We start from the raw sequence: 24,829 nt of genomic DNA on the forward strand, positions 1-24,829 counted from the left end.
GCCAGTCTGTGGCTGTTTACATATGAATGCAGCCGCTTTTTACATATCAATGCCAGTTATTTACATATAAACACAGGGGGCCGGATTCACAGACATTTGCACTTCAGTGATACGCTACGCCGCCGTATCTTACCTGGCGGAATTTCGAATCCTCAGCGATTTCACGCCGTAAGTTACGGCGGCGTAGTGTTTTTCTGGCGGTGTATTTGAAATTGGGCGGGTTGGGGGCGTGATTCATTTAAATGAAGCGCGTCCCCGCGCCGAATGAACTGTGCATGCTCCGTTTTGAAATTTCCTGCCGTGCTTTGCGCGAAATGACGTCTCACCAACGTCATTTTTTTAACTTAGACGTGAGTTACGTCCTTTCCTATTCACGGACGACTTACGCAAAAAATAAATACATTTCAAATTTCGACGTGGGAACGACGGCCATACTTAACATGGCAAGTCTATCTATATGCCGCAAAATAGCAGCTTTAACTATACGCCGGGAAAAGCCGACTAGCCACGACGTAAGAGAATGCGACGGCCGCCCGTACCTTCGTGGATCGACGGAAAAAGCTAATTAGCATACCCGACGCGGAAAACGACGCGAACTCCACCCAGCGGGCGCCGAAGTATTGCACCTTTGATCCGAAGGCGTACGAAGCCGTACGCCTGTCGGATCGAAGCCAGAAGCCGTCGTATCTTGGTTTGAGGATTCAAACTAAAGATACGATGCGGCAAATTTGAAAGAACGCCGGCGTATCAGTAGATACACCGGCGTACTCGCTCTGTGAATCTGGCCCAGGGTCTGCAGGTGAGTCATCTGTACACAACAATAGGGCAGAGCTGGGGAGCATTTGTAGCAGCACTTCACACTTCACACTGAGATATCAGGACACAGCATGGGACTAAAACTTCAAGGAACAAGGGAATTTAAACCGGAATAGTTGGCAAGTATGAGGTAGCTGCTTTGGGCCCCACAACTATGACAGGGCCCAAGGCAGCTTCCCCTTTTGCCCTGCCTTAAAGACGGCCCTGTACATGGTACAGCACAGTGGGGACACCCTATCACAGTAAAAGGGTGGTGAGGAGTCCGCATGTAGTTAAACTAACTGCAGGCAAGTGGGCTGCACTTAGTTTAGAAGACCCCAAGCCCCTAGTGACAAGGTGAAACTAAATTAGAGAGCTGTAAAGAGAATAACACGTCACGGTAATTGCTGTTTGATAGGACTTCTACGCTCAAAAGTTTTAAATGTCTGACAAGTTAACTTTGACCAGTCTTTGCACATTCAAAGCAAGGTGAGACTTTTTAAAGCACACCCCTGATGGCTTACACCTGTGAGTCCTCAGAGAACTTTGCTCAGTGATAGTCAGTTTTATCCCAACTCTTCCTAACTTTTAAAGACTCCTTAATGACAGGAATGGTACTGACTGATACAGTGCCTTGAAAAAGTACTTTGCTATAAAGGATGTCTAGAAACAGGAAAACAGGACCGATGTTCCTGGCAGGTAGTTATGATCCACGGTTGGTGAACTACAAACAAGTTTGTGTGCCGACCTGAACCCAACTGAATTCAATCAGAGCTGAATTTGTCAAATTTAAAATGCCAGTTTTATGGGCTAATAGGCAAGGGGGGTTAAAAAATAGCAAAGCATGGGGGCACTGCCCTAGGGAACATGTATCAATACCAAAAAAAAATTGTAAAAATTATAAGAATTCCATACGGCTAGGAGCAGTGGTTTTTGAAAGCATTGACACTTACAAAGGATTATTTTTTTAAATTGCTGGTAAATTACATCTCCCTCTTAACTACGTTTTTTAAAAGAAAGAATGGCACACAGAAATCGCTGTGTTTTCCATCAATGAAGTTTTATTTGCCAAAAATTTACATTTCAATATGGGATGGTTCCCCAATGGGTTTTTTTGGGCAGAAAAGTTTAATGTCTACCAGAACTGTATTAGTTAAAAGTAGTTTCTTTATTAAATATAGATGTATAGTATAGTCATAACAGTTAAAATATGAGCAGAGAATATGGTAGAGAAAATAATGATATTCCATATACAAAAAATGCAAACACAAAATTGTTACACAGCATTACATATCAAAATGCATATGTATGTATACAAACTGATGCGTTTCGACCCAAATAAACAGGGTCTTTGTCAGAGGATTGGTTTGATGTAAAGAGATTATATTTATAAATTTGATTTCTTTACCAAGGTTAAATATTAGTAGTAAAAAATACATGGTGTATAATTACCAAAGAAATGTATTGTAAAAGATCTTTCTAACCAGAGTTCCTTTAACTACTTGCCGACCAGCCGCAGCAGTTATACGTCACCTCGTGAATCAGCCACTAGGGGCCCTAGTAATCAATGCATTTTTATAGCATTGATCGCTATAAAAATGCCAATGGTCCCAAAAATGTGTGAAAAGTGTCCGAAGGGTCCGCTATAATGTCGCTGTACCAATAAAAATCACTGATCGCCGCCATTACTAGTAAAAAAAAATATTAATAAAAATGCCATAAAACTATGCCCTATTTTGTAGACGCTATCGCTTATTGCGATTTTTTTTAGAAAAATATGTAGAAGAATCCATATTGGCCTACACTGAGGAAAAAAATCGTTTTTTTATATATTTTTGGGGATATTTATTACAGCAAAAAGTAAAAAATATTCATTTTCTTTCAAAATTGTTGCTCTATTTTTGTTTATAGCGCAAAAAATAAAAACCGCAGAGGTGATCAAATACCACCAAAAGAAAGCTCTATTTGTGGGGAAAAAAGGACACCAATTTTGTTTGGGAGCCACGTTGCACTACCGCGCAATTGTCAGTTAAAGCGACGCAGTGCCAAATCGCAAAAAGTGGCCCGGTCATTGACCAGCAATATGGTCTGGGGCTGACGTGGTTAAAAGCCTTCAAGAAATCCCATAGGCTCCCCGGTCAATCCAATTACAATTCACATTTCACTTTTAATTGTGTGATTTCTTGGTTGCAAATGTCACTTTTGCTTTAGTTTGCTGTAGAGCCTCCCCCAAAAAGCCTACCAGATCCTTTCTGTCTGGTATGGATCTTCAACCATACTAGGCTACATGCCCTCAACATGTTGGGGGGAGGGGGGGTTAGGGTTGCCACTTGTCCAGGATTCACCCAGACAGTCCGGGTTTTAAAGAATGCATCCTGGTTTCAGTCCACCTGAAACCCAGACACATTATTCAGAGAGGAATGTGACTCGGAACAATTTCCTGATAGGAGAGTGACTATTCTCTTTGGATCGCTTTAAGGTGTCCCAGCCAGGTCTGTTACCAGTGGCACCCCCCCAATCCTGCCACTCACCCCATCGGTTGCAGGCGGGCACGCTCCTGCATGGAGGGGCTGGGTTGCGTGCTCTTATGGGCGGGTTGCGGGCTCCTATGGGCGGTGAGTTGCGGGCTCCTAGTGGCGGTGGGCAGCGACTCCTGTGTCCTCTCTGCATCTGTGTGGCCCCTCCCTCCTCCTAGGCTTCCAATAGGATCGCCTGTCCTTTCAGCCACTCGGGTGACCGGTGTCAAAACCTGCTTCCTGATTGGCCGGGAGGAGGACCAGTGTTACAACAGTGAATATTAATTCACTGTTGTAACACACCTGGGTGAGCTCGGAGCGCACTCTCTGCGATCCAAGCCCACCCTATATTAAAGCCTATTAGAGCCTCTGGCTCTAATTGGTGCTTCAAAAAAACAGCCCCTCCGCATTGGAATCCATGCACAGGTGTCCCGAAAGATGCCGGTCGCATAGGGGATAGGGGAGGCGGCGATGGACAGGGGAGGGAGGGGCTGCACCCTTAAAGTGATTCTAAAGTCTCCCTTTTTTTTGTTAAAAATAACAAACATGCTGTGGGCAGTGGTTTTGCACAGAGCAGCCCAGATCCTCCCCTTCTTGGGTCCCTTTTTAGTGCTTCTGGCCCCTCTCTCCTGTTGAGTGCCCCCACAGCAAGCGGCTTGCTATAGGGGCACCCAAGCTGAGCCACAGCTCCCTGTGTTCATTCAGACACAGAGCCATGGCCTGGCCCTGCCCTCCTTTCTCTCCTCATTGGCTAATTGACTTTGATTGACTAGAACAGGAGCTAATGGTGCCACGCTGCTGTCTCGGCCAATGAGGAGGGGAGTCTGAGACACTCGAGACACTCCTGCAACATTGCTGGATCTAGATGGGGCTCAGGTAAGTATTAAGGGGGCTGCTGCACACAGAAGGCTTTTTATCTTAATGCATAGAAGCTATTTAGATAAAAAACCTTCTGCCGTTACAACCACTTTAATGGATGGGCCCCCCGTCTGTTACAATCCTATAATGTATTAGTTGTGCACCGCTAAAGTGTTAGGGTTTAGCTTGAAGAAAAAGTGGCAACCCTGTATACATATATTCACTTGCCTAGTTTTACAGAATAATTGCCTATCTGTGAATTTCCATCAAACTTCAGTACTGTAAGATTTTTTTTACCTTTCCTGCTACAAGCTTTTGAAGTGGTCTGCTGCCACCTGCTGGATACATTTGATAAGACATTGCTGTAAATTAAATAGTATCTACAGTAATTCCAAAAGCAAATATGTATTGGATTGCAGTTTACTAAAGGTGAGTTTTCAGGCTTTTTTTCCTTTTATTATCATTTAGTGATCTTAATTTTTTTTCAACTTTGTTTAATAGACCAAGCAGTGGCAACACTGACAGGCTGCTATGATGGTCAGCTTTTATTCATATAGTTAAAACCTTCATTGAAAAAACAACCAAAAAAAAACAACACAAAGACGGTTTCTGTTACTGCTTAAAATGTGTTAGTTTGAGTTTGTCTCTAACTTGTTTGTCGCTTATGTCCCTCTCCAGACAATGCTGCTATAAAAGGGTGTCTCCATTGCTCCTCTATAGATAGAAGGACTGTTATTGGCCAGATCATTAGGTGAAAATAAAGGGAATAAAAAGTCTGAAAACATAAAACGAATGCAGCCACCACATAGCTGTGATATATTAACCACTTGCCGACCGGCTCACGCCGATATACGTCGGCAACGTGGTTCTTTCCCGCAAATCGCCATATCGGCTGTCTGTACCTATAAGGGCGATAGGGGCGCTGCACAGCAGTAAACATGATGTGCGTGGCCAGTGGGCGCAATCCCCGCCGGCCTCACGCGACCGTGTGCACGAGAGCAGGAACATGGATTTGTGTGTGTAAACACACATATCCCTGTTGTCAGGGGAGAGAAGACATTGTTTGTTCCTACTAAGTAGGAACAACGATATGTCTCCTCTCCCAGTCAGTCCTATGCCCATACATTTAGAAACACTAACTAGGGAACACATTTAACCCCTAGATCTCCCCCTAGTGCTAAATCCTTCCCTGCCAGTGACATGTATACAGTATTCAGCACTGATAGCTGTATAAATGTCAGTGGTCCAAAAATGTGTTAAAAGTGTCAAATCCGCAATGTCACAGTACTGCTAATAATCGCCATTACTAGTAAAAAAAAATATATGAAAATGCCCTAAATCTTTTCCATAGTTTGTAGACACTATAACTTTCACGCAAACCAATCAATATACGCTTATTGTGATTTATTTTACCAAAAATATGTAGAAAAATATATATTGGCCTAAACTGAGGAAGAAATGTGTTTTTTTTTAAAAAATTGGGGATATATATTATAGCAGGGGTGCCCATAGGATGCATTAAGTTGAAACAACATGAGGGTTTACAACCCCTTTAATGTTTAATTGTAAAACACTAGTTTTAGTCCTAAGGTTAGTAGCATGATTATTCTTTATTTATCATTTAAGTTTAATATACATTTTAATTCATACATACATCCCACGGTTCAATGACCGTGGGATTACTGTGCTTGATTGGCCAGCAAACTCGCCTGACACCTGAACCCCATAGAGAATCTATGGGGCATTGCCAAGAGAAAGATGAGAGACATGAGACTGAACAATGCAGAAGAGCTGAAGGCCGCTATTAAAGCATCCTGGTCTTCCATAACATCTCAGCAGTGCCACAGGCTGATAGCTTCCATGCCATGCTGCATTGAGGCAGTAATTGCTGCAAAAGGGGCCCAAACCAAGTACTGAGTACATATGCATGCTTCTACTTTTCAGAGGTCCGATATTGTTCTATATACAATCATGTAATATTCTAATTTTCTGAGATTGTGGATTTGGGGTTTTCATGAGCTGTAAGCCATAATCATCACAATTATGACAAATCACGGCTTGAACTATCTTGCTTTGCATGTAATGAGTCTATCACATATATTAGTTTCACCTTTTAAGTTGCATTAGTGAAATAAATGAACTTTTGCACAATATTCAAATTTTTCAAATTTCACCTTTATGTCAGATGTCACAAGTCGGATGGTTAGGACAAGGATCCTAATTTGATCCGACTTCAATGATATTCAATGGGCTGAAGTAGGATCAAAGTTGGACCAAAGTAGTACAGGGAGCATTTTCAAAGTCGGACCGACTTGTGTCGGACCAGTTAAGATGGAGGAAAACATAGGAAAACTTTGATTTTCACACGTCATGCGATATGAGCTGCCAATGTCGGAGCGTTTGTCGTACCAGTGTGAACCCAGCCAGAGACATACCCAAAAAGACTTGCAGCTGTGATTGCAGCAAAAGATGGTTCTAAAAAGTATTGACTCCGGGGGGCTGAATACAAATGCACGCCACACTTTTCACATATTTATTTGTAAACAAAATTTAAAACCATTTATCATTTTCCTTCCACTTCACAATTACCGTACTTATCGGCGTATACCGCGCACTTTTTTGCCCTGGAAATCAGGGCAAAATCGTGGGTGCGCAGTGTACGCTGATACCCACTTTCCCGCGCCGAGTTTTGAATACTGCGCCGACATATACCGAGCGCAGTACACTCGGGTATAGTTGGGCAGTCTCGGCTCCTTCCGCGCTCACGTCCTGGACGTACAGGACATCAGCGCGGGTAGCCGAGCATTGCCGACAATACACGAGTGTACTGCGCTCTGTATATGTCGGCGCAGTATTCAAACTCGGCGCGGGAAACGAGCGGGGAGGACGCGAGGACGCCGGACCCGATGAAGAGGACACCCGAAGCCACAGACGGACGCCGGACCCGACGAAGAGAACACCCGAAGCTGCAGAAGGACGCCGGACCCGACGAAGAGGACACCCGAAGCCGCAGAAGGACGCCGGACCCGACAAGGCCGCCGATGGACGCCGCGCAAGACACCAAAACTGTAAGTACAAAAAAAACTTTTTTTCCACAGGATTGGGGGCAACTTTAGGGGTGCGCGGTATACGCGGGAGCGCGTTATACCGCGATAAATACGGTATGTGCCACTTTGTGTTCTATCTGTGGTCTATCACATAAAATCCCAATATAATACATTTATGTTCTTGGATGTAACATGATAAAATGTGGAAAATTCCAATGGGTATGAATACTTTTTCAAAACACTGTATCAGTCAGTATCATTCCTGTCATTAAGCAGAGTCTTATGCACAGAAGCACTTTAAATGAATGTTGGATTGTAATATAAGCCAAGCAAGCCAAGCATACCGGTACGTAGCTGCCCCCAGGAATGCCATGTTCACTGGCCAGGAAGGACAGAAGGCTGTGCAAAGGAAGAGTAAAAGAGTTGCTGTGGTGCAAAGAGTGAGGTTGTCAGCAGGGGATAGCTGTTGTCTCACAGGAACATAGTCAGTTGGACAGGCAGATGGGTCAGTTCAGAGGACAGAATGAAATCTTATCAGCAAACAGGCAAAGGATCAGTTCCAGGCACCAGGCAGAAACCATAGTGACACTGTACTGCTCTGTTTTTTTTTATTTCAGAATTGATTGGTATTTTTTACACTGTGATTGCTTACAATTGTTTTGATGACAGCTGTAAGCAATCAGTTCCCTAAAACTGTTTAAAGACTGTAGTCATGCAGTCTTTGTTTACTGCTGTGATCATTGTGATTGGTCACAGTGATCACATGGTACCATTTCATTAGCTCTGTACCATGTAATCACTGGGAAAATCAAAGAGACCACTGTAGTAAACAAGGACATCATGAATGAAAGCTTTTGGGTACAATCGTTACTGGGATCGCTGTAATTGGTCACAGCAAAGACATGGAACAGAGCCAATGACATTGGCCCTGCACCTTGATCTGTAATCTGCTGTCATGTTGCTATGCACCCCCCAAGGGTACGTACGGTTATGTCTCCCCAGCCATTTATGTACAGTGTTTGTACGGGAAGCGATTGAGGATTGACAAAATACAATATAATACATTTTTGTTTTGGGGTTTATTACCACAATAAAGTGGTTATTTTTTAAATAGAATGCATGGAGGTAAAAAAAAATCTTGAGCCTTTACAACCACTTTAAGATTATAAGCCTAAACAATGATTCACTTGAGTCACTATTGTGGAGTAATAAGCTAGTTCCCATTAGAAATGACAGAGAGCTTCGAGCCTTTGAATATAATTAGTGGATGAGAGGTGAACCTGTACAGCATGAACTACATTCAGGCTGTGAGGGGAAATCTCCTACTGATGTACTGCAGGAGGAAAGAAAATGTAAGAACAATGTCTCATTAGCTTCCAAGAATACTTGACAGCTCTGTCATGTGCCTAACCATACCACTTTCTGTAGTTCTCTCCTAGCAACCAATCAGCTCTGTTGTTATGGAAAGTTGAAAAAAAGAAGAGTAAACACTAATTGGTTGCAAGAAGGAACAAACATGCTATTCGTCAAACCTTTCAAACACAAGACCTATGCATTCTTAAAGAGGAGTTCCACCTAAAAATTGAACTTCCTCTTAACCCACTCCTCTCCCCCTTACATGCCACATTTGGCATGTAATTTTTTTGGGGGGGGGGGGAGTGGGGGCTTCAGGAGAAGGGGACTTCCTGTCCCACTTCCTCCTTCCGCCGAGGGGCTGCTAAGGCGATACGTCATATCGTCTTTTGGCAGCCCCTCCCTGTAGCCGATCACCTGGGACACGTGACAGGTCCCAGGCGATCGCCTGTCCAATCAAACAGCGCATCGCCGGGCCGCGCGCGCATGCGCAGTGGGTGCCCGGCCGTGAAGCCGAAAGCTGTCACGGCCGTGTGCCCACAGTGACAATGAAGATGCCGGCCGGGGAGGGGGGAGAGGAGCGGACCCCCGGCCGGCGCGTCGCTGGAACACTGGAGCAGGTAAGTGTCAGTTTATTAAAAGCCAGCAGCTACACTTTTTGTAGCTGCTGACTTTTAATAAACTTAAAAAATGGGTGGAAAACCCCTTTAAATTGAACCCATGGTTTTGTCCATGCGAGGAAAGCAAGTTTTATGCCGAGAAACCCGACGGGAAAACCGAGGACCGGCTTGGTCCCTTTTCCCTGTGTACACATGGCCGGTTTTCCCGACAGGTTTTCTCTTAGTCGAAAAAAACATCTGTGTGTAGGCTCCCTAGCAGTGTTTCCCTATGGGAAAACTGCTGAGAAAAAAAAACGCAGCCATTCTCGAGAAAATTTAGAACATGTTCTAAATTTTCCCGTCGTGATTCCCGGCAGTTTTCTCGTCAGGAAAACTGCTGGAGAGCCTACACACGGCCGGTTTTCTCGTCCAAGAGAAAACATGACAGTTTTCCCGATGAGAAAACTGATCGTGTGTACACGGCATAAGATGGTGCAAAGGCCAGCATTAAAGGGAACCTGTTGCTTTGGCTAACATGAGCGAAGCATGGGATTAGTTTAGGCTGGCCAGACATGTTACAATTCCATTGTCCAATCTACTATGCTAAGGTAAATTGTGAAAATTGTATTACATCTGTGAGGTAACAATAAATACATTCATTAAAAATAGATTTGTTGGAAAGTTTGTAATGCTGAGTAGCAATTCTACACATACTAAATGTCTGCCGACTTGTATATAGAGAGACACTGGATGAAGAAATGTTTATTCATATATGCTCACACATCTCTGGCAGCTGGATGAAGCAGTATACTTCAATGGCTAGTGTAGCGCCCCCTTTACTTTCAGTAAGGGCACTACGCTAAAGTTAATGGGAGAATGAGAGAGGTAAGTTGCTCTCATTCTAAATTTTGTTAAATTTGTCTGTCGCCAAATCCTGTATTGTCCTGTGGGTCAGTCTGTGCGTCCAGAGATATGGTCTCATCTCTGGACGGCAGATGGTGCCACAGGGGTCCAGGCGGAGCCGCTTCTTCCCAGCAGCCAATGAGAGGAGCCTCGCTGTGCATGCTGGGAGGGGGTATTTCTGTTGCGGAGGCCGTTGTTCTGGGTTCTTCGTGGGTTCCTGGTTCCAGGTGCGGCACCCACCTTCAGGGTGTGCGCACATTGCGGGCCCCACCAATATGGCCTACCTGGCCTGGGGTCGCGCGCCACGCGGAGTTCCAGACTCTGGGCCCTTCTGGCCTGGAGAAACTGATGCCACAAAGGGGCCCCAGTGACTTACTGGGTCCCCAATTCTACTGAGGAGATCCCAGGCTGTGTGCTGTTCGGTGGGGGATCGGCTTGAGGAAAACCCGGAGGCAGGTTATCCAAAAGGGCTTGAACGAACCATCGGGGATCTGGTGACCGGACATTGACAGGTACACTTGCACTGTCAACCGGTGACCCTGACGTGATCCATTGGGAAGATTCGCTCTGCTGTTCACATTGTTAGCATTGAGCCTGTGGCAGAGGTTTCATCTGGCATCCTAATCTAATCAGAGCCAAGTCGGTGGCAGAGACTTGTTCTTCCCAGCAATCTAAAGTGGCATCCCAGCTGCCAGGCCTGTGGCAGAGGTCTGTCCGGGGGCACTTCACCCACTCTGGCTAGAGTGGCGTCGTATAGTTACAGCTTTAGAAAAGCAGGACTGCTTTTCCTTATCCAAGGTTTGCAGAGTTTCCATTATTTCATCAACCTTTCCTGTCCACCTCAAGTTGATGTTGGTCGTGTTGGACCAAGAAATAAAGCATTCAGAAAACTTAATCTGCAGACTGGACATTCAATTACTGCTCTACTCACTACCTTCACCCTTAGACAACACATAGAGGTAACTTAATACGCTGATCCCAAAACAATCAGCGGCTCCTGAGGGGGTAGCGCTACACTAGCAAGACCCAAGCTATACTGAGACAGAATAGAACAAAACAAGTTCACACCCAGCAAACATGGGCAGATTTGACTTTCAAGGCTGTTGTTGGGGGCATTCAGCAAGTGACACCTGTGTGTATGTGCTGTAATACTGACCATCCCATAGGCGATTTTGTGGCAAAACCAAAAGTTTCTAACAAGCTTTCCATAACAGAAACAAATCAACGTGGAACAATAAGTGTCAGGCCTCGTACACACGGCCGAGGAACTCGACGTGCCAAACACGTCGAGTTCCTCGTCGAGTTCAGCCCTGAAGCCGCCGAGGAGCTCGGCGGGCCGAGAGCTCCCATAGAACAACGAGAAAATATAGAACATGTTCTCTATTTTCTCGACGAGTTCCTCGGCGGCTCCAACGGGCTGAAAGTGTACAGACGACAGAGTTTCTCGGCAGAATCAGGCTCTGACCGAGTTTCTCGCCGAATTCTGCCGAGAAACTCTGTCGTGTGTACGAGGCCTCAGAGATAAGGCTGCTGTATCCATTCACTTGCTTTTATGCTATAATCTGGTTGTAAATGGTTTAAGTTGAGTTGTCTATAGCCAATAGAAGTGTGGTCATTTTGCAAAAAATATCTTACTTATAAAACATAACTGGAATCTAATAAACAATTCATAATGTGTGGCCTTCTTCATTTTTCAGAACTTAGGACAAATCAGACAGTCCAATAATTACAAGAACTACTCCAGATCTGGAGTACTATCTGCAGTTATTGGCCATTTCTAAGCCCCTGGCTTCTTTAGGTCAGCCACACTCTTCTGATTTGCATAATTAATCTCCAGAGATTCTGGGCTAATATAGAGATTAATAACGTTTCTAAAAGCTCATGTAAGCACCTCTAGGTACCCTTTTTCAGGCCTAAATACCCTCTCAGTCAACCTATGTTTTTTTTCTAAACCTGCTGAAGTATATTTGACATAAATTTTAAAATGTAAACTAAAGCGGCTGGTATGAAAGCAGACACCAAAAAGTGCTAGCTTGTATTGCGCCCCAAGAGCTCTCTTATTTTCTATTTTTTATATATGATTTTTATTGTTTCTTTGTGTGATGGTTACAACAATAAAACAATTTACATTCTAAAAGTACATCATATATGTAGAACACACATGGGAGATTTAGTGTAAAGTTATTCTGTTGCAGATTTCAACATTTTAGAAAACCCCACATTCCACAGTATATCAGTCCTGAAGATACAGTTTGGAGGAATTGTTAGCTAATACAGGTACATGCAGGTACCATCTTTTGCTGTAACTGGGGTGGCATCTGTATATAGGCATAAAATTAGGCGTAGTATCTTTATGTGGGCACACCAACTGATTGGCTGCCAAACTGTGGCTTTTCACTTTAAAAAATAAGTGTACATTCAGACAAAGTGCACTTATTCTTTTTGCAAACACCTCCCCCCACCCTTTTCCCCAATTACCTAACAGATCCTGCCCTCCCCTTCTGCAGATACACACTGATCGGACAGGAAGTGTAAAGGCAAGGAGTGGCAAGAGTGACGAGTAGCTGGTTGGTGATTTCCACTCTATAGGTGGGTAGAGCTGGTAGTCACAGTCCTCGGAGCAGGAAGTACAAGCAGCTTGGCACCAGAGCATGGGACAGGAGCGGAACCAGGAGAAGAGCAGCAGTCATCGACAAACAGGTAGCAGGGTACCGAATCAGCAGGCAAAGCAAGTCCAGATGGCAGGCCAGGGTCAGGAACAGCCGGACAATGTGGTACCAAGTCAGCAGGCAGATCAAGTCCAGTAAACAAGCCAAGTTCAGGATACCAGAAAACAGAGTTAGGGAACAAGCAGAGGCAAAGTCCAAAGGTGAGCCGTTTAATGCACGAACAGACAGGAACAGCAGATCAGGTCTTGGGAAGTCAGGAATAAGCTGAAGATCATCCAGCAATCGTTTACAAAGTCAGAGCAGCTTAAATAGGCCATTGGGTGCCAAGTGCTAACCGGTGTGTGTGCGTGCACGCGTTTGCACGCCCGCTTGCGAGCACATGTGCGCACGCACACATATACGTGCACGATGAACTGGCATTGCAGAAATTATGTTGATCCTTTGCTTACGAATATTAGCATGAGTGCAATGTGCACAAGCATGCGCAAGTATCCGCACTGGCCTCTTAGTGGTGAAGATCCGGTTTACCTTACATTATTATAGGTCAGCAACACAATAGAGATGAATAAACTGAAAGATGGCTTAGCCTAGAACTAGTTCCAGCCTCCTTTTACCTTAAAGCTGATGTTCAGGTATGGGCTATTTGCATAGTCTATTTTGAAGAGTAGAAAGGTAACCAATTGAGCCATCTAGTGGCGAATATAGAGAATGGATTCAAATGAATGATTACACCTTTTACAAAATAACATTATACAAATACTGGTTCCTAATAATTTGATAATTATAAATCTAAATCTATATCTACATTTATTCCCACAGGAGTAAGTGTGTTTAAATTATAGATCCATTCAGTTAAATTTTCTGATATTTTATGGATCATATTCCCTCCCCTCCAATCTGTGTCTATTTTATCAATCCCAAAAGATTGGCCACGCTAGGATCCCTATTGTGATGTATCCTGAAATGGTTGGAAAGGTTATGTTTTGGGAACCCATTTTTGATGTTGTTTAGATGTTCATTGATGCGGGTACATAAATTCTTTTGAGTTACACCAAAAACGTGCCAATTTTTTTTGGAGGGTTCAATACATTTGGGGCTAGTCTGTTCCTTAGATTTGGTGCCCTTAGATAAATAAATCTGGGGCGGTTGGGCAATAGTTTTGATAGTATATTGTCTCTCAAAAGTAATGGGCAATGTTTTATATTTCTCGGCTGAAATTATTCAAAAAAGCTATAAAATCTAGGTCCGATATATTTTTAGGTTTATCTTCCAAAAGTACTTTTTTGTCCATATCTATAGTCTGTAATTGAATAGACCTAATGTCTTGATCACGGTATCCCTTTTCTTTGAATTTATTAACCACAATCTCTGACTGATGTAAATAGTCCGACATTGTCACAATTACGCCTGATCTTCATTAATTGGCCTTTTGGGACAGCACCCAACCACCTTGCGTGGTGGCAACTCGCCATGGGGATTTAACTATTTCTGTCAGTGCCCTTGAAATAACATTTATTTTCCAGCCTTACTAATGGCGCTGCTAATGGTTCGAATTCAGCACCAAGAAATAGTCATACTTTAAATGTAAAACTCAGAATATATAAAGCAAATATATAAATTTCAGATAAAAATGCAATTTAAGATACAATGTATTAGTACAAATAATAGGAACATTTAAAAGGGCAAAAATCACCAGAGACAAACTGAAAAATCAGGAATAGCTCCTGGAACCATCCAGAAATGTCCTTCTCAACACAAGCTTCAGCTTATAAACATTTCTGTGTGTAGCCCTCTTTTGGTGGGGGCGAGGTTATGAGAAATGGCCCTCCCCAAACAGGATATTGTGCTAAACCTTTAGATAAATAAGAGAGCCAGATTTTTGGCTACGTGGAAGAGTGAGTTTGATAATTAAGTTGGCATTGCCTCCACCCAAGACAGGGTCTCTGTGAATAGAGGGGATTCCCCTCCTGGGAAATTAACCAGTTATCTAATAAATGTGATTTGGAGCAGAGGAATTACTGCAACCAGTATATAACATTGACCATAAGTATATACAGTAGGTGCACACCAGTATAGAAAAACAAACTTTATATATTATAAAAATATTACTAATAGTACATACATCCAATGTACAAAGAGGTATTATTAACAGCAAAGGACCCAGCAAGTGTTCTGTTAGAATGGTGCACATATACCCAGGTATATATAAATATTAATAGAAATAACACCAGATAAATGTTGAATCAAGGTCCAGTTGCAGGAGCCCCTGAGAAAGATTATGCTGTGGCTTTCATATTGGTGTTGGAGACCTGATGACAAGAGCTGCGATAATGATGTGACCATTCAGTCATTACCCAACCAGCCTGGAACACAGCTTTTTCCCAGTAGAAACTGTGGTGTGGCGCTGGAAATCAGAGTCGCCTACTGTGCTTTTATCCATAGTAGTTTATAATTTGACATGCAACTGGAACTCTAACTACCAGAAGTAACCATTGAATGCCTAACCTGGCTTTAGCCTATGCTGGGTATTGAGCCCTAAGCTAAAACTAGCTATAACATTCCAGACCAGAGGGGATATGGTTAACTAAAATAACAGAAACTGCCTATAAACTCTATTGCAATTAACAGGTTCAACTTCTAATATGCAGCAAGGTGACCACTACATACTGAACATATAGTAGCACAGGCCTAGCTATTTGGCACTGTGCATGTAAGATAATATTAGGTCAGGGTAAGTCTGTCAAAAGGATTTAGATATACACTCAAGAAGCTATGGGCAGCTGCAGTTAAACATAGTAATATTTGTGTAATGGTCTCTTCTTTTGGTCCTTATGAAATACAACAGCTTTCCCATGGACAGGACATGTGTACCCATACTTTAACTCTCTTCACTTCCTCCTTCTGGGCATTTAAAGACAGCCTCCCAAAGACAGGAAGTGCTAATACATAACACTGTGACATTAGAAGCTAACAATAAAGGGCAGCAGATCTCTGTGTGCTTAAAACTGCCTGGTAAAAGCTAGAGCCAACATAGATAGGTAGATTCAGAAAGAGTTGGGCTGGGTTATCCACAGATAAGCCGACCTAACTCTGAATCTGCACCGACCTATGTTTAAGTGTATTCTCTAACAGAGATACACTTAAACATATCTAAGATACGACGGCTTGCGCCGTCCTATCTTAGATTGCAATGTTGCTGATGGCCGCTAGATGGCGCTTCCATTGCGGCCGGCGTAGATTATGTAAATGAGGGGATACGCCGATTCATGAACGAACGCCAGGCCGACGCAGTACTTTTACGCTGTTTACGTAAGAGATAGGCCGCCTAAAGTTAGAGCTATGCTCTGGTGGAATAGGAATGTTAAGTATGGCCGCCGTTCCTGCCGCGAAATTCGAAATTTTTACGTTGTTTGCGTAAGTCGTCCGCGAATCGGGATTTACGTAGTTTACGTCCACGTGGAAATCAATAGGCCCGTACGCCGTACTTAGCCGCAATGCGCACTGGGAAATGTAGTCGCCCGGCGCATGCGCAGTGACAAAAAACGTCAAAAACGTGAGGTCAAGCCTCATTATCATGATACACGCCCCCCTCCAAGTCATTTGAATTAGGCGCCCTTACGCCCGCTCGTTTGAGGCTACGCCGCCGTAGATTAGCAGGTAAGTAGATTGAAAATCACTTCTAGCCTAGCTAATTTACGGCGGTGTAGCCTAAACAGGCTAGGCTACGCCGTCCTAAAGATAATCCTGTACCTGAATCTACCTAATAGTACATAGTTACATGAAAAAAAAGCCATCTAGTTCAATCAATAAACACTTTTGTTATGATTTGGGTTCAAAGCATTTTGAATTTTTCATAGCGCTATAGCTTTTGTAAAGGAATGGTAACATTTTGATATCATTTTTTTAAACTAAAAAATCTAGTTATACAAAAGGTTTAGGCCCCTTTCACGCGGATGGCTGTTTTGCAGCAATTAAAATCATGTAAAATATTTTGTGAAATTCAAGGCTCCAGGCACTGCGATTAGCTGCATTAGTACATTGCGGTTACATTGCGGTTACATGCGGCCGCGTTTAGCTCCGGTAGTCATTCCCATAGCAACACTTTTTATTTTTTTGATTATGATGTGCTTCCTGTTGTTTTTTTTTTCTCACCCTGCTATCCGCAGTTGACAAAAAAGACTGCATTACTTGCGGTTATGTGCATATAGCTGTGCTACATCGCACCTGGACACATTCAATTCTATTTTTTCTATTGTAACAAAATCGTAGGTAAACGCTGTGTGTGAATGGGACCATAGGAAAGCATTGCGTGCTTTTAGCTGCGGTAGAAAAATAGAAAATCCGCAGCTAAAAGCACCATTCTATCCGTCCGTGTGAAAGGGGCCTTATAAGTTTCACTGCTTGCTTTGCTGGAGCCAAAAGGGTTACCTAGTGAAAAAAAAAATAAGTTCAGTAACAAGAATCTTTGCATGGTTCTATGATCTGGTTGCTATGGAAAATTTGCTTTACATTTCATGCAGCATTTTCTGTGAGCTGTCTTTTGCTAGTGACTGGTGTATTCTCTAAAACAGCAATAGAGGAACGTGTAGGGTGCTCACTAAAACGAATAAGCTTCTAGCTGTTAATTTTCCAGCACAGCACCCAGGGCCAAACCTAGGGTCACAGACGCCTGGGTGCAGAAATATTTCTGGCGCCCCCACATGGGCGTGGTCATCTTACTAACTCCTCTCCTTTACACATGTTTTTATGGCTACGACTCAAACACAGAGATGCTCCCCTAAGAAGTCTTCATTAGTGTCCCACATCAGAGCCACCCACAGCAGGTGTCCCCCATCAGAGCCTCCCAGCAGGTGTCCCCCATCAGAGCCTCCCAGCAGGTGTCCCCCATCAGAGCCCCCTCAGCAGTTGCCCCCCATTAGAGCCCCCCACAGCAGTTGCCCCCCATCAGAGCCCCCACCCACAGCAGGTGTCCCCCATCAGAGCCCCCCCACAGCAGGTGTCCCCATCGAAGCCCCCCACATCAGGTGTCCCCATAGATCCCTGTAGCTCGTGCACGCTGGGAGCAGAAGCACATTACTGGGGGCGTGGCATACGTGGCATCTTTGGTTACTTGGAGGGTGGCACTCGGGGAGCATTTCTGGGAGTGCACGGGATGATTGGCAGCAGCTCTGGCCAACCCAGAAGCCTCTCATCACACCGCCTATGGGAAAAGAGCCGACACACGCAGAGGGGCAGACAGGAGACTGCTTCATGCACACCGGACAGAATTATTTAGTGGAGCCCAGTGCTCCGCTGTGTACGTGTTCTGGTAATAGGCTCCACTGTGGTACCCAGTCCGGATTCCAGGGACAGCGGGAGGTATGCGCTCTTGTCGGTTGCCAGCGGAGAGAGCAAGCGGGATGGGGAACTGCAGCACCCGCTAAATGCAATCTGCCTCTGGACTCAGACAAGGAGGAGGGAGGGGAGCACTTTGGAGCTTCGGTGCCCTCACCTCTGCTGCGCCTGGGTGCGGAGCACCCCGAGCACCCTGCCTAGGATCGGCCCTGACAGCACCTTAGGCAGCACCTCAATGTAATTGTCCTACGTCCACAGATAAAATGTATGCCAGTTTACCACACAAATATATCAAATATATATTGATAAGCCCATAAAATGTCATACTGTACACTTTCAAGAGATCACATTTAGATAAACATTAAACAATGCTTTAAAGCGGGGGTTCACCCTAAAAAAAAAATCTAACATTACATCCAGCATACTAACGACATGTAAAGTATGCTGGTATTTTTTTTTCTCCGTACATACTGTTTAATTGTTATTTTCGCCCAGGCTTCCAGGTTCTGATTCCCGCGGGACTGGGCGTTCTTATTGAAAGCTTAGCTGATGGACGTCTGGTGAAAATCTTCCCATGGCGCATAAAGAGCGTCACCAGTTTTTCGTAAATAGCCGACATGCGAGTCGGCGCTATACGGCGCCTGCGCCCGTCGTGTAGAGCTGACTGCGCAGGCGCCATATAGAGCCTTAGGGTGCAATATAGAGCCTTAGGGTACAGTATAATTCTCCTACAGAATGTACTCAAAAGCACCTACATTTGCTTGTTACATATAAATCCTGTCCTGCCCCGGCTGTTATTAGGACAAAGTAAACACACCTAGCTGGATTCTGGTAGGGCAGCGTAATTTTGACCTGGCATAGCATATCGTATTTATGCTACGCCGCCGTAGATCAGAGAGGCAAGTGCTGTATTCACAAAGCACTTGCCTCCTGAGGGCCAGATTCACAAACAGCGGCGCAAATTAAGTTACTCAAAACGTATGTCATTTAAGTTACGGCGCCTTAATTTTGTGTCGTAAGTGCCGTATCCACAGCACTGTTGCGCCCCAAATTGCGCAAGCGTAACTTAAATCCCGAGGCGTAAGGCGGGGTTATTGCAAGTGGGAAGGAAGTGGGCGTGCTCCATTGTAATGAGCCGTGACCCCATGCAAATGAAGGGCCGGCTGTACTGCGCATGCGCGCACAAATCTGCACCTCACTGGGCATGTGCAGAACTTGGCTCGGCGCAATCAGTGAGATAGGAAAAAGGCCAAGCGTACTTAGTTTGAGAATCGCCCTGTGTATAAATAGCCCCAGACAAACACACTTCCCTTGCAAAAGTACATCCCTGTGTTCCCCTTCCTAGAGCAAGTTGCTTCTGCTCTGTCGTCTGTTGGTGTGTGTTGGTGAGTTTAGTGTTAGTTAAAAGATTTGGAGGAGTAGTAGAGTGTAGTAGTTGTGTGTTTTTTCTGAGTGTATTTTCTGTTTGTTTTTTCAGAGTTTGTTTTTGAATTTGTATTAGCTGTCTGCTTGTGTGGTTTGATTTTTTTGTTTGTTTGTTTGTTGTGTGAGTATTTGTGTTTGTTTGTTGTGAGCCGTCAGACTGAGTGAGGAGGAATGGGCAGTGGCCCGGTGTTTCCACCCACAGCAGGTGGTGGGCCTGCCTGGCTATCAATCTGATTCTCCTGTGAGGACAGGTAAGTTTTGGGTTTTTCTATCTGGTGATTAGCATGTGTGGGTGGGGGAAGGGAAGATGTGCCAAGTGTGTGGATCCTCCAACCTGTGATTGTTTTGTGTCCTCCACAGATGGCCAGGAGATTGCTGGGCCATCAGGCCAGGAGGTTGCTGGGCCATCAGGCCAGGAGGTTGCTGGGCCATCAGGCCAGGAGGTTGCTGGGCCATCAGGCCAGGCTGCTGCACCATCCCCTGGACAACAGGCTGCAGAAGAGTCCCAAGAAGGGCAGGAGTCCCCAGAAGAGGGGAGTGGCCACACCTCCCCTCATGAGGAGGTTGAGGGGGAGGAGGATGAGGGGGTGGAGGCTGAGGATGAAGATATGGACATTGCCAGGGAAGTCCTTTTGGCCTCGGATTTGTTGACCCCTGAGGCTGGCAGCAGTCAGACCACCATCAGGGGTAGCCCCTCCCACTCCTCCCCCAACAGGGCTCCACCCACAAGGGTCTCTCTCTCCCCTCCTCCCAGGCCACAAGACTCAGCTGCAGGCAGGATGGCGACCCATGAGACCAGGGGGGTGGCCGAGCGTCTGCCTCTGGTTGGCCGTGGCCGTGCACGTGGGCGCCGCCGTAAATTTTTGGGGGTACTTTTGATTTTTGATTTTTTTTTTTTTTTTTAGTATACTGTACTTATGATTTGTTTAATGTGTGTGAATGATGTGTGAATGTGGGGGTGGCATTCCTGATTAAATAAGGGTGTCACCCTCAGTTTTGGTGGAGTAGGGATCCCCAGGACCAGGGAGAAGTGATCCCACGTAATTTTTTTTTTAAATTGACGACGGGGTTCCCCTTAATATCCATACCAGACCTGAAGGACCTGGTAATTGAATTTGGGGGGACCCCCACGCTATTTTTATTTTTTATGAATGAATCCTCTCTGAATTGCCGGGAGCCGACAATTCATTATAGCCACAAGTCCGGTTTTAAATGACTTTTTTTCTTTCAGAAATTACACTTTGTGCAGGGACAGTTCTATGTACGGGAAACATGCGCTATTTCACATGCTAACTTTACACCCCCCCTAGGTACGAAATTTAAAGGAATATTTCACTTTTATTGTTTTACTTTTAGCATTATTAAATTCACTGCTCATAAAAAAACGTCAGTTTTTAAAACTTTTTTATGCATTGATACATGTCCCCTGGGGCAGGACCCAGGCCCCCAAACACTTTTTAGGACAATAACTTGCATATTAGCCTTTAAAATTAGCACTTTATATTTCAAACGTTCAAGTCCCATAGACTTTAACAGGGTTCTAAAGTTCACACGAACGTTTGGTGTGTTCGCAAGTTCTGGTGCGAACTGAACAGGGGGTTGTTCGGCTCATCCCATCTCATAATGACAACTTGTCTGCAGGTAAGAAAATAAGGCAATCACCGCCGCTTACCAGATCTGTTGGATCTCCGGTTATAGAGATCAAAAAGGCATGTCAGAACACCATCAGCCAGGTAGGGATCAGCATCTGAGGATTCCAATGAAGGTGCAGATGTCCCGTCCATGCTATGCAAAACTCCTTTTTCAATGGATTCTACACATCAAATGGATATGCAAACTTGCTCACCATACCGGTATTGTTAATAGGGGCAGAAAGAGAAAGGCTTCATGGTGCAGTTCATTTAATAGAAGTCCAGAGTTAAGGTATTAGGGTTAGTGGTAATTGTTAGGGTTCCAGAAAGTGGGGGAAATCCCACATTTTAGAGTGGTCATGAGAGCAAGAATTAAGAGAAAATGGTTCAGTGGGGACCAATGTTTTTGTGACAAAGGTCTAAAAATGGGTATTCCTAGGGTATTCCTGCAAAGCAGGGAAAGAAAATCCATCACATCCCTTAGTAAAAGCACCTCACAAAGTACACAAACCACTGGCTAGGCACGCATTAAAACCTTTGATCGCCCTAGATGTTTAACCCTTTCCCAGCCAGTGTCATTAGTACAGTGACCGTGCATATTTTTAGCACTGATCACTGTATTAGTGTCACTGGTTCCCACAAAGTGTCAAAAGTGTCAGTTGGTGTCCGATTGACCTCCACAATTTCGCAAACTCGCTATAAGTCGCAAATCGCTGCCATTACTAGTATAAAAAAATTCCAGTGTATATCCCATAGTTTGTAGACTATAACTTTTACGCTAACCAATAATTTTTTACCAAAATATGTAGCAGAATACATATAGACCTAAATGTATTAAGAAATTCGATTTTTGATTTAAATTTATTTATTAAATATGTTTTTTAGCAAAAAGTAAAAAAAGAATACAATTTTTTCAAAATTGCTGGGGTTTTTTCATAGCACAAAAAAATGTAAATGTATGTATGTATCTATACAGTATTTCACATAAGTGAGTACACCCCTCACATTTTTGCAAATATTTTATTATATCTTTTCATGTGACAACACTGAAGAAATTACACTTTGCTACAAGGAAATAGTGAGTGTACAGCTTGTATAACAGTGTAAATTTGCTGTCCCCTCAAAATAACTCAACACACAGCCATTAACCACTTAAGACCCGGCCCTTTAGGCAGGTAAAGGACCTGGCCAGTTTTTGGGATTCGGCACTGCGTCGCTTTAACTGACAATTGCGCGATCGTGCGAAGTGGCTCCTAAACAAAATTGACGTCCTTTTTTCCCCCACAAATAGAGCTTTCTTTTGGTGGTATTTGATCAAAAATAGAGTGACAATTTTGAAAAGAATGCAATATTTTTTACTTTTTGCTATAATAAATATCACCCAAAAATATATAAAACATTTTTTTTTCCTCAGTTTAGGCCGATACGCATTCTTCTACCTATTTTTGGTTATAAAAATCGCAATAAGCGTTTATCGATTGGTTTGCGCAAAATTTATAGTGTTTACAAAATAGGGATAGTTTTATTGCATTTTTATACATTTTTATTTTTTTTACTACTTATGGCGGCGATCATCGTTTTTTTTCGTGACTGCGATGTTATGGCGGACACATCGGACAATTTTGACACATTTTTGGGACCATTGTCATTTTCACAGCAAAAAATGCATTTAAAATTAAAATGACAATTGCAGTTAGGGAGTTAACCACTAGGGGGCGCTGAAAGGTTAAGTGTGACCTCATCTGTATTTCTAACTGTAGGGGGCGGAGAACACACGATTGATGACAGCGCCACAGTGAAGAACGGGGAAGCTGTGTTTACACAGCTCTCCCCGTTGTTCAGCTCCGGGGACCGATCGCGGGACTCGAGCGACGATCGGGTCCACGGGTCCCGCGGTCACGGAGCTTCGGACGTACAGGATGTAGAAAATGTACAGGTACGTGCTTGTGCCCAGCCGTGCCGCTCTGCCGAAGTATATCTGCAGGAGGCGGTCCTTAAGTGGTTAATGTCTAAACCGCTGGCAACAAAAGTGAGTACATCCCTACGTGAAAATTTCCAAATTTGGCCCAATTAGCCATTTTCCCTCCCCAGTGTCACGTGACTCGTTAGTGTTACAAGGTCTCAGATCTGAATGGGGAGCAGGTGTGTTAAATTTGGTGCTATTGCTCTCACTCTCTCATACTTTTTTTTTTTTTTGAAAAGCCTATGGCGTGTGAACACACCCAAAAACTCCACCCGGTGCAGAAAAAATGTGCACACACATAAAGAGTGTTCACAAAAATGTGCAGACGGGTGCAACGTCAAGTGGTCCTCCTGTGAAGAGGGACCCAAACCCTGATCCCCCGGGGCGTTAGGCTCCAGACGGGGACTGAGGTACTGTGGTCCGAGCAACCAAAGCCGACACAGACCCAACTTCCTCGGAGGGACTGCCGAAACAGAACCCTCCCAGTACTAGGTGGGGCTCCCCCGAAGCGAGACCCCATGAGAGCAAGTGAACTAAGCCAGAAGGCCATGTCCACCTACTCCCAAGACGTTCAGGGCTGGCCCGAGGACCCGCACCCTACTAATCACACAGTGACACAAAACGTGCACAACAAAAAAAGACAAAAAAGTGACAAACACAGGCTTAAATTAAATAAAGTGGGGGAAAGGGATAGTGAAGAGGAGAGTGAATGAAGTGGTCATTGTGTTCAACAATGACCAGGCCCTCCGGCCAGGAATAAAAAATTCCTCCGGTCCTAGCCAAAAGGCCCGGCCCAGGAGGCAGGTGCTAAAAAAAAGCGTGTATCTGGTGCAGTGACCGTGGTATCTTAAATCAATGTGTCCCTCACACACAGTGATCTTCAGATACCCCTGGACTGCCACTCCAGGGGCACATGCACCATAGGCTTTTCGTTCCATACCCGACCCCCCGACCGGCCAGTGCAGCCCTCCACCCCTGCCAGCCAACCCGGCAGATTTGCATGGTTCTACCCCGTTCCACCATACAGGGCATTACCAGCTCCTCCAACCGGATCGCTGACAGAGATAGCACTTACACCAGCCAGCCAGAAGGCCAGACTAGAACTCGGCAAAAAGACCAAGACCAAGCGCAGCACCCATCCTCACCAGGAGCACCCTTCCAGATGGCTCAGACTCAACCATGGGCCGGCCCCCAGTATCTGTCGGGCAGCACAGCGTAGTCCCTGCTGAAACCATCCTTCCAGGTGCAATGACGTCATTGGATTGCATCCACCCTCCCAATGGAGGTGCTTCAGCGCTCCGCTGACAACTGATAAGGACAGATACCACACCTAGTCCTAGCCAAAAGGCCGAGAAGCGGCAGGGAAGACAACCACGATCAGCACGGCCTAGAGTGTGCAATAGCCGAGCCTCGCCCTGGGAGAACCACCTTCATGATCATGGTGTCTCCCCTGCCAGGTACGTATCTCACTCTCTCATACTGGTCACTGGAAGTACAACATGGCAAAGAACTCTCTGAGGATCTGAGAAAAAATATTGTTGCTCTACATAAAGATGTCCTAGGCCAGTGATGGCGAAAATTTGGCATCCCAGATGTTTTTTGAACTACATTTCCCATGATGCTCAACTACACTGCAGCGTGCATGAGCATCATGGGGAAGGTAGTTCCAAAACATCTGGGGTGCCAAGGTTAGCCATCACTGGCCTTGGCTGTAAGAACATTGTCAATACCCTAAA

At 44.6% G+C, this 24,829-nt stretch overlaps 1 pseudogene; it reads right to left on the reverse strand.

The window, feature by feature from the left end:
- Positions 1–24,377: 24,377 nt before the first annotated feature.
- Positions 24,378–24,558, reverse strand: LOC120944497 (annotated as a pseudogene).
- Between the last annotated feature and the right edge of the window lie 271 nt (positions 24,559–24,829).

The sequence above is a fragment of the Rana temporaria genome, chromosome 6 (genome assembly GCF_905171775.1).
Source record: "Rana temporaria chromosome 6, aRanTem1.1, whole genome shotgun sequence".
Taxonomy (NCBI): Eukaryota; Metazoa; Chordata; class Amphibia; order Anura; family Ranidae; genus Rana; species Rana temporaria.